Below are 9,501 nucleotides of genomic sequence, written 5' to 3'. Positions count from 1 at the left end.
TCTGTGGTTGCAACATTCATCATCCACTTGCACGTCTGTTCTCCAAATAACAGGAACGTGTGCAGGCAACAAACACTGCCCAAATATTGCAAGGGTTAGAGACGTTATTTGTTGTACGTCTGCACGATACGTGGGCAGCGGTAGCAGCCTGATATGGTACGTCGTAGTTCGCTACACAGCCGCGGTGGCGCGTCGAGTAGTCCCCAGTTCAATATGTCGGAGGAATACAACGTTGCAAACGAGTTTTCCAATTAGAAGTTACGAAATAGGGTCTGTCGTATCCTCGCAGCAGGGAGGTAGGGTCCCACGTGCCACTGTATATTCAAGAGCTATTGAGTAGCACGTCGTAAATTACGATTGTGTACCCATTTCTATTCATCCGAAGAAAGTGCTTCAGACAAAACATATGACGATTCTGGGGTAGAATCAATCTACAATAAAAAAAACTGGGATTCCAATTGAAGGTTCAAAGTTATCCCCTGCCACCCACTAACAGGTGTGGGGTGGCGAGTCAAGTGTGGTATCGCTGAATGCCTCCCTCCGAAATAAACAAATTGGAATTACAACTTTATTGGTCCGAAATGTGGTCTTCGAGATATTTCAATGTCTTCAGTTCGTCAGTCAGTTAAATGAACTATATACACTCCTGGAAATTGAAATAAGAACACCGTGAATTCATTGTCCCAGGAAGGGGAAACTTTATTGACACATTCCTGGGGTCAGATAGATCACATGATCACACTGACAGAACCACAGGCACATAGACACAGGCAACAGAGCATGCACAATGTCGGCACTAGTACAGTGTATATCCACCTTTCGCAGCAATGCAGGCTGCTATTCTCCCATGGAGACGATCGTAGAGATGCTGGATGTAGTCCTGTGGAACGGCTTGCCATGCCATTTCCACCTGGCGCCTCAGTTGGACCAGCGTTCGTGCTGGACGTGCAGACCGCGTGAGACGACGCTTCATCCAGTCCCAAACATGCTCAATGGGGGACAGATCCGGAGACTTGCTGGCCAGGGTAGTTGACTTACACCTTCTAGAGCACGTTGGGTGGCACGGGATACATGCGGACGTGCATTGTCCTGTTGGAACAGCAAGTTCCCTTGCCGGTCTAGGAATGGTAGAACGATGGGTTCGATGACGGTTTGGATGTACCGTGCACTATTCAGTGTCCCCTCGACGATCACCAGTGGTGTACGGCCAGTGTAGGAGATCGCTCCCCACACCGTGATGCCGGGTGTTGGCCCTGTGTGCCTCGGTCGTATGCAGTCCTGATTGTGGTGCTCACCTGCACGGCGCCAAACACGCATACGACCATCATTGGCACCAAGGCAGAAGCGACTCTCATCGCTGAAGACGACACGTCTCCATTCGTCCCTCCATTCACGCCTGTCGCGACACCACTGGAGGCGGGCTGCACGATGTTGGGGCGTGAGCGGAAGACGGCCTAACGGTGTACGGGACCGTAGCCCAGCTTCATGGAGACGGTTGCGAATGGTCCTCGCCGATACCCCAGGAGCAACAGTGTCCCTAATTTGCTGGGAAGTGGCGGTGCGGTCCCCTACAGCACTGCGTAGGATCCTACGGTCTTGGCGTGCATCCGTGCGTCGCTGCGGTCCGGTCCCAGGTCGACGGGCACGTGCACCTTCCGCCGACCACTGGCGACAACATCGATATACTGTGGAGACCTCACGCCCCACGTGTTGAGCAATTCGGCGGTACGTCCACCCGGCCTCCCGCATGCCCACTATACGCCCTCGCTCAAAGTCCGTCAACTGCACATACGGTTCACGTCCACGCTGTCACGGCATGCTACCAGTGTTAAAGACTGCGATGGAGCTCCGTATGCCACGGCAAACTGGCTGACACTGACGGCGGCGGTGCACAAATGCTGCGCAGCTAGCGCCATTCGACGGCCAACACCGCGGTTCCTGGTGTGTCCGCTGTGCCGTGCGTGTGATCATTGCTTGTACAGCCCTCCCGCAGTGTCCGGAGCAAGCATGGTGGGTCTGACACACCGGTGTCAATGTGTTCTTTTTTCCATTTCCAGGAGTGTATATCATTACTGTACATTAATTATTTTTTAAGCTCCGATTATTTTCTGTATATATATATATATATATATATATATATATATATATATATATATATATATATATATATAAGGTGTTACAAAAAGGTACGGCCAAACTTCCAGGAAACATTCCCCACACACAAATAAAGAAAAGATGTTATGTGGACAGATTTTCTGTGAGCGTTTGGGCAGGCATTGTTGGTGATGTCTTGATTGGGCCCCATGTTCTTCCACCTACGCTCAATGGAGCACGTTAACATGATTTCATACGGGATACTCTACCTGTGCTGCTAGAACACGTGCCTTTACAAGTACGACACAACATGTGGTTCATGCACGATGGAGCTCCTGCACATTTCAGTCGAAGTGTTCGTACACTTCTCAACAACAGATTCGGTGACCGATGGATTGGTAGAGGCGGACCAATTCCATGGCCTCCACGCTCTCCTGACCGCAACCCTCTTGACTTTCATTTATGGGGGCATTTGAAAGCTCTTGTCTACGCAACCCCGGTACCAAAAGTAGAGACTCTTCGTGCTCGTATTGTGGACGGCTGTGATACAATACGCCATTCTCCAGGGCTGCATCAACGCATCAGGGATTCCATGCGACGGAGGGTGGATGCATGTATCCTCGCTAACGGAGAACATTTTGAACATTTCCCGTAACAAAGGGTTTGAAGTCACGCTGGTATGTTCTGTTGCTGTGTGTTTCCATTCGATGATTAATGTGATTTGAAGAGAAGCAATAAAATGAGCTCTAACATGGTAAGTAAGCGTTTCCGGACACATGTCCACGTAACATATTTTCTTTCTTTGTGCGTGAGGAATGTTTCCTGAAAGTTTGGCCGTGCCTTTTTGTAACACCCTATATATATATATATATATATATGCCTGCCATTATTGGCGATAATGCGGCGACCACGAATAGCGAAATTCTGCATGCCCTGCTAACAATATATATACTGACAAAAATAATTATAGCTTAAAAAATAATTAATGTAATGACATTTCGGGAATACATTTGTTTAGATAAGATATGTAAGTGATTAACACTGCAAGGTGACAATTATGGAACTATATGAAATAAAATCGTCATAACTTCTGAACGATTTGCGTTAGGACGTTCAAACTCCATGGTTGGCCGCGGGGCATGATTGGAATTAGTACGCGCAAGCGCACGCGCCTTGTTGCCGGCCATTTTCACGTGCAAATGTTATGGTACAGCCGGCCGCGGTGGCCGAGCGGTTCTAGGCGCTTCAGTCCAAAACCGAGCGACTGCTACGGTCGCAGGTTCGAATCCTGCCTCGGGCATGGATGTGTATGATGTCTTTAGGTAAGTTAGGTTTAAGTAGTTCTAAGTTCTAGGTGAGCGATGATCTCATATGTTTAGTCCCATAGTGCTCAGAGCCATTTTTTTGTCATGGTACAGCGTGACTGAGCGGATAGCGCTTATGAAGGCCTACTATGCTAACAATAACAGCCCATCTACGGCTCAAAGGAAGTTTGCGACCTATTTCAAGCGGAAGACAACCGGTCGAGGTATGCTAAGAATCAAGACTTTGATTCGCAAGTCTGAGAGAATGGGTAGTGCTAGTGATGACAGTGTTGGGCTATGTCGGTCGTCGAAAAAGGGTAAACACCTGAAAACATCGAGAAGACAAGCGCTGTGTTTCATACCATCCCCAGGAAATCGATCAGAGGAGCAGCGCAACAGGTGGGAATCACCTGGGAGACAGTGTGACAAATTGCTGTTGAAGACCTGCACCTCTGTCCAAACAAAATTTAAACCTACCAGCCATTAAGCCCCAGAGCCACGGAACAGCGGTTGTGTTTCGTTTGGTTTAGTGACGAAGCTCACTTTCATTTGGATGGCTTCGTCAATAAGCAAAATTGCCGCACTAGGGGGACTGAGAATCTGCACTTCGCGATCGAGAAGTCTCTTCACCCTCAATGGATGACTGTGTGGTCTTAAGTGTCCAGTCACAGAATATTCCCTGTCGGCCGAGTGACTACCGAACGACACGTGAGGGATTTGGAAGATGATCTCACTATCCCAAGTGACCTTGATTTCGACAAGATGTGGTTCATGCAAGACGGAGCTGGACCCCATGGAAGCAGCAGAGTGTTTGATGTCCTGGAGGAGCACTTTGGGGACCGCATTCTGGGTCTGGGGTACCCAGAGGCCACTGACATGAGCCTCGATTAGCCGCCATGTTCTCAGGATCTGAACATTTGCGACTCCTTTTTGTGGGGCTATATTGAAGACATAGTGTATGGTAATAATGGCAAAGCCACTGCTGAGCTGCAAACAGCCATTCAGGAGGTCATCGACAGCATCGACGTTCGGACACTTCAGCGGGGCATGCAGAATTTCGCTATTCGTGGTCGCCGCATCATCGTCAATAATGGCAGGCATATCAAACGTGTCGTAGCCTAAATCCGAATATCTGTAGTGACGTCTGCATGTTGAATAAAGTGTGTGCATGCCGTAGTTTGTAACTAATTGATGTTTTTTTTCATATAGTTCAGTAATTGCTACCCTGTAACAGGTTGATGTAAGCGCTGATGATCCACTGGAAATGTGAAAAGCTGGTAAATTAATAACCGGTTTAGCCGCCAGAATGTTGATTGCGAGCATGCGGACTTGCATCTATTGTGTTGTACAGGTGCCGGATGTCAGTTTGTGCGATGGAGTTCCATAACTGTTGCACTCAGTCGGTCAATACAGGGACGTTTAATGCTGTTTTATGATATCGTTGGAAGTGTCTTAGGATGATGTCCCATATGTGCTCGATTCGAGACAGACGAGCAGGACGAGGTAACATGTCGACACTCCGTAGAGCATGTTGGGTTATGACAGCAGCACGTGTTCGAGCATTATCCTGCTGGAAAACAACCCCTGGTTTGCTGTTCGTGAATGGCCCAATAACAGGTCGAATCATTACGTTGACGTACAAATTTATAGTCAGGATGCGTGGGATAACCACGAGAGAGCTCCAGCTCTCAAACGAAATCGCACCACACACTATGACCCCAAGTGTAGATCCAATTTGTCCAGCATGCAGTCAGGTTGGTTGCAGGCCGTCAGCTGGCCCACGCACGGCAAGGAGGCAAAACCAGCTTTCATCAGAAAACACAACAGACCTCCAATCTGGCCTCGAATGAGCTCTCGCTTGACACCACTGAAGTCTCAATTGGCGGTGGTTTGGGGTCAGTGAAATGCACGCTGCAGTGGTTCGGGGTCAGTGGAATGCACTCTACAAGGGGTCTGGCTCCGAGTTGTCCACGAAGTAAACGATTTGTAACAGTTTGTTGTGTCACTGTGGGGCCAACTGCTGCTCAGATTGCTGCTGTAAATGCGGTGCAACGCACCAGAGCCATATGCCGAATACAAAGATCGTCCGTCTCGGTAGTGCCGCGTGGCAGCCCAGAGCCCGATCTTCTTGCGACCGTATATTCTTGTGACCACTGCTGCCACGAATCATGTACAGTGGGTACATTCGGGCGACCGCTGTGGCCGAGCGGTTCTAGGCGCTTCGGTCCGGAATGGCGCAGGTTCGAATCCCGCCTCGGGCATGGATGTGTGTGATGTCCTTAGGTTAGTTAGGTTTAAGTAGTTCTAAGTTCTAGGGGACTGATGACTTCCGATGTTAAGTCCCATAGTGCTTAGAACCATTTGAGCCATTTGGCTACATTCCTGCCAAGTCTTTCTGTTGTATTCCAGAAGGAACATCCAGCTTATAGTAGCCGTATTACACGATCTCGTTCAGACTCAGTGAAGTGCTGATGATGACGCGTTTGTTGCCTTAAAGGCATTCTTCACTGACTTCAACGCACGATATACAATTTCTAAGGTAACTAACGCTCACGACCGTTACAGTGCGTATTTAAAACAAACCTGATTTGCATCATCACAGGGGCGCTAAAAGCGCCACTCTATGCGACTCGCGCGAAATACGAACTGACATCATCTTTCAGATGTGGATATTCGCCTACCTGGTTTCGTTTACCTCTCGATGCAAAATTTACCAACATTCGTATGTATTGTAGAAATTTATTTTATGAACTTCTTATATGCTACCAGTTTCGGCATCACATTGATGCCATCTTCAGGCACCACACGTCAATCGCTATACACGGAAGGAGCCATATAACTGGATCCGTGAATCAATTCGCTATGCAACAGCTCTTGGTGGCGACTCCAAGAACTGTTGCATAGCGATTTGTTTCACGGATCCAGTTATATGGCTCCTTCCGTGTATAGCGATTTTAAGACTATGACGCGTGGAGCCTGAACATGGTATCAATGTAATGCCGAAACTTGTAGCATATAAGAAGTTCATAAAATAAATTCCTACAATATATACGGCTGTTGGTAAATTATTGCATCAAGAAATACATTCCAGCCGTTGTCCCGCAGTCCATAATGGATCAACAAAGACGGTTTCGTTTATGTCGCACGATTCTTTCTTGGTGTTGCGATATGTAAGTGTATGGAAAGGGAACATGCACCTTAGTCCCCAAAAAGAAAGATATATCGATTCAGGAATAGATTGAAGAAAGTCAGAGCATGTAAAAGATGCCAACTAGTTGCAAGCGTACACATCGCCATTAGTCAGGAAACAAATAAGAGATCCCTCCGCTCCTGACCACTAGCTTACATTGTGAATACGCTCTTCTATAAAAAGGAGAGAAAAGGATAGCACCGTCCACAATGTGTCATGTCGGAGGGACGGAAATGCCGCCGAACTTTAAGCTGCAGTTAGAGCGCTGTCGTGGAGAGCATTAGGCGGGACAACGCAGTCCTAATTAACGGCGAACACCGACAGTCCGACGGCGCTGACCTGTTTCTCCGCAGAGGCGCGGCGTAGCGTGCAGTAGCGACTATAGTGTGATTACACTCTGACCTTTCATTGCCGGCTACAGGCCGTCTATTGGCCAATTAAACACGGACATCGGTCTAGGGAGGCAGTGGATTATCGGCGGAGCGGAGCTTACCCTTATCCGAGTCATTAACGGCTGAGCTCTACGGAACTGGCACACAACAAGGCACTGATTCAAGGCTCAGTATACAGCGTGTCCCAAGAGGAACGGTCAGTATTCAAGGATCATTCGAAGTAAAAAGTCTAGTAGACATGGATCTAAAATGCGTAACTTGAGACTCAGGAGCACTTGTTTATCTTTGGTACAGTGAAACACACCTCTTCTATTCAAAAAGTGCTGGCAGTCATTAAGGTATGCATTTTACAGCCCATGTTTATCCAACTTTTTTTTTCTTCGAATGGTCATTCCTGTCATATTCCTGCATATAGACCATTCCTCCTGGGAAACACCGTACATGCACAGCGACAAGGTAGCCACCACGTTGAGACATCACACTAATACCGTATAATACCACCTGTAGGCTCGATAATGACCAAAATCCGAAAGAGGAGGAGTGGGCACATGTCCCTTCAGGTACTCAAAATCCAGTTAAATCCATTCATTGACGATTAGACACCACAGAGCTACCAGTTTATTTGCAGTCAGTCACAGCTATAGTACAGTTGTAGGACAGTAGTAGGTTACTGTAGACTGCGGTAGTTTATCTACTAGCTTTGATAGGTTTAGTCGTTCCCACATTACTTGTATGTTAGGTGTGTTGCACACCTGTCAGGCGTTACTTCATAACGATTGCTCTCTTTAGATATGCGATTACTGTCTTACTAGATTCCCCAAAACACCGAAGGCGGTCAACCGTTTGAAACTGAGTGAAGATATACAAAAGGGCGAGTAACCAACGGAACACTTTTTTTTCTACATAGTTATCATCCTGTCTGTTGCTCAAAAATAAACATTATTCATAGCAAAACTGAACTTGTCAATGTTTAATTCAGGCTTTACTCGAAAATTAATCATACGTAATAGGTACAGAGGGCTGATGTAGTAAAAATGAAAGAAACAATATAGTTTATCATATAGCGCTAGAAAAGGCAATTTCCTCTACAAGAAAGTGAAATAAAAAGGCGCAAAACAAAAATATAGCAAACGTTGCTTTAATACTTTGTCGAATTCATATAAAACAAGTTTCTTTTAGTCATAAATCACTTATGCGTTTATCAATAATAACAAGAAACTCTTGTCTTTTATCGCAATACAAAATAACAACAATAATTATATATGTTTTTATGTTTACACATGTAAACTGTAATTGCATCAAAAGTAATTTTTTTGGTTACACAAAAGCGTAAATGCAATTTATATTCTCCACACAACTCAGAGAGAATAAAGTCGTCGGCTTCCTGTTTGTCTCTTGCATACTCATTTATGTAAATTTCGGTACCAAAGCTACCGGTAATCCCATCATTTACTACGTCATTTATGTAGTGTACAAAAACTAAGAAACTGTAGGGTCGATAGAGCGAAACTTCACGCTATAGGCGTTGTAACACAGTTTTAACGTGATGTCTTATGATGATGTTTAATTTTTTTACTCGGTATGCTCCAACATGGGCGTAGGTTTGGATGGGCACTCTAGGCTTACGGATCTGGGTTTGCTGATGACATCGTTCTTCTGGAAGAAACATCACAAACTGTACAACTAATGAGTGATAAGCCGGATAAGATGGCCAGTTCTGCAGGACTAAAAATAAATTATTACAAAACAAAAACATTGTGCACAAAAAGTGGAAGTGTGTCTACTCAAATTGTAGTGCAACAGAAGATACTACAAGATGTTAAGCAATACCCATATCTCGGCTGTCTTATCTGTAATAAAGGGGACGCAGAAGCAGACGTCACCAGCAGAACTGGAAAAGCTTCTGTAGTCTTTTAACGAATGTGACACATACGGAAATTTGACTCTACACGCACGACCACAAAGCTTCGTTGGTACTCCTGCATCTGCCCTGCATTAGAAGAACTAAGTCGAAGTATGCTTACCTTGATACCTATTTTGGAAGAAGTCTCCCTTCCAAATCTAATAATTCGAAAAAAATATAGATACTCGCTAATTTAGGAATAATAACTGAGCTCTGCTGATTATTAAAACAAATTTTTCGATGGTAATATGCCCGATACAGTAATGACGAATTCGCCAGATCATAGTTTAAATGCCCGTGGGACCGTATGGTACCAAGAAGAGCCCCTATTTTGCCTTTGTGTCCACTGGACAGAAAAACGCAGTACTATGGTCAAGATGCGGTCGGTGTCCCATCACACAATCTCGACAGGGGCAGCAGAACGCGAATGCAGTGCACAGAGGAAGGGAAGGAGCCGAAAGACGCTGTAGCAACAACGCGAAGGTAAAGAAATGTTGCCTACGAGGGTTCGACGGGCGAGGCGCTCGGCCGTTTGTATGGGAGCCTGCTCACCTCTGACCTTTCCCACACATGGACTCCACAAGCCATCGCAGCACACCACCGTGTACTCCGACCACG

The sequence above is a fragment of the Schistocerca piceifrons genome, chromosome 3, assembly GCF_021461385.2.
Source record: "Schistocerca piceifrons isolate TAMUIC-IGC-003096 chromosome 3, iqSchPice1.1, whole genome shotgun sequence".
Taxonomy (NCBI): Eukaryota; Metazoa; Arthropoda; class Insecta; order Orthoptera; family Acrididae; genus Schistocerca; species Schistocerca piceifrons.
The sequence above is the reverse complement of the archived record's forward strand: the minus strand, read 5'-3'. Positions refer to the sequence as shown.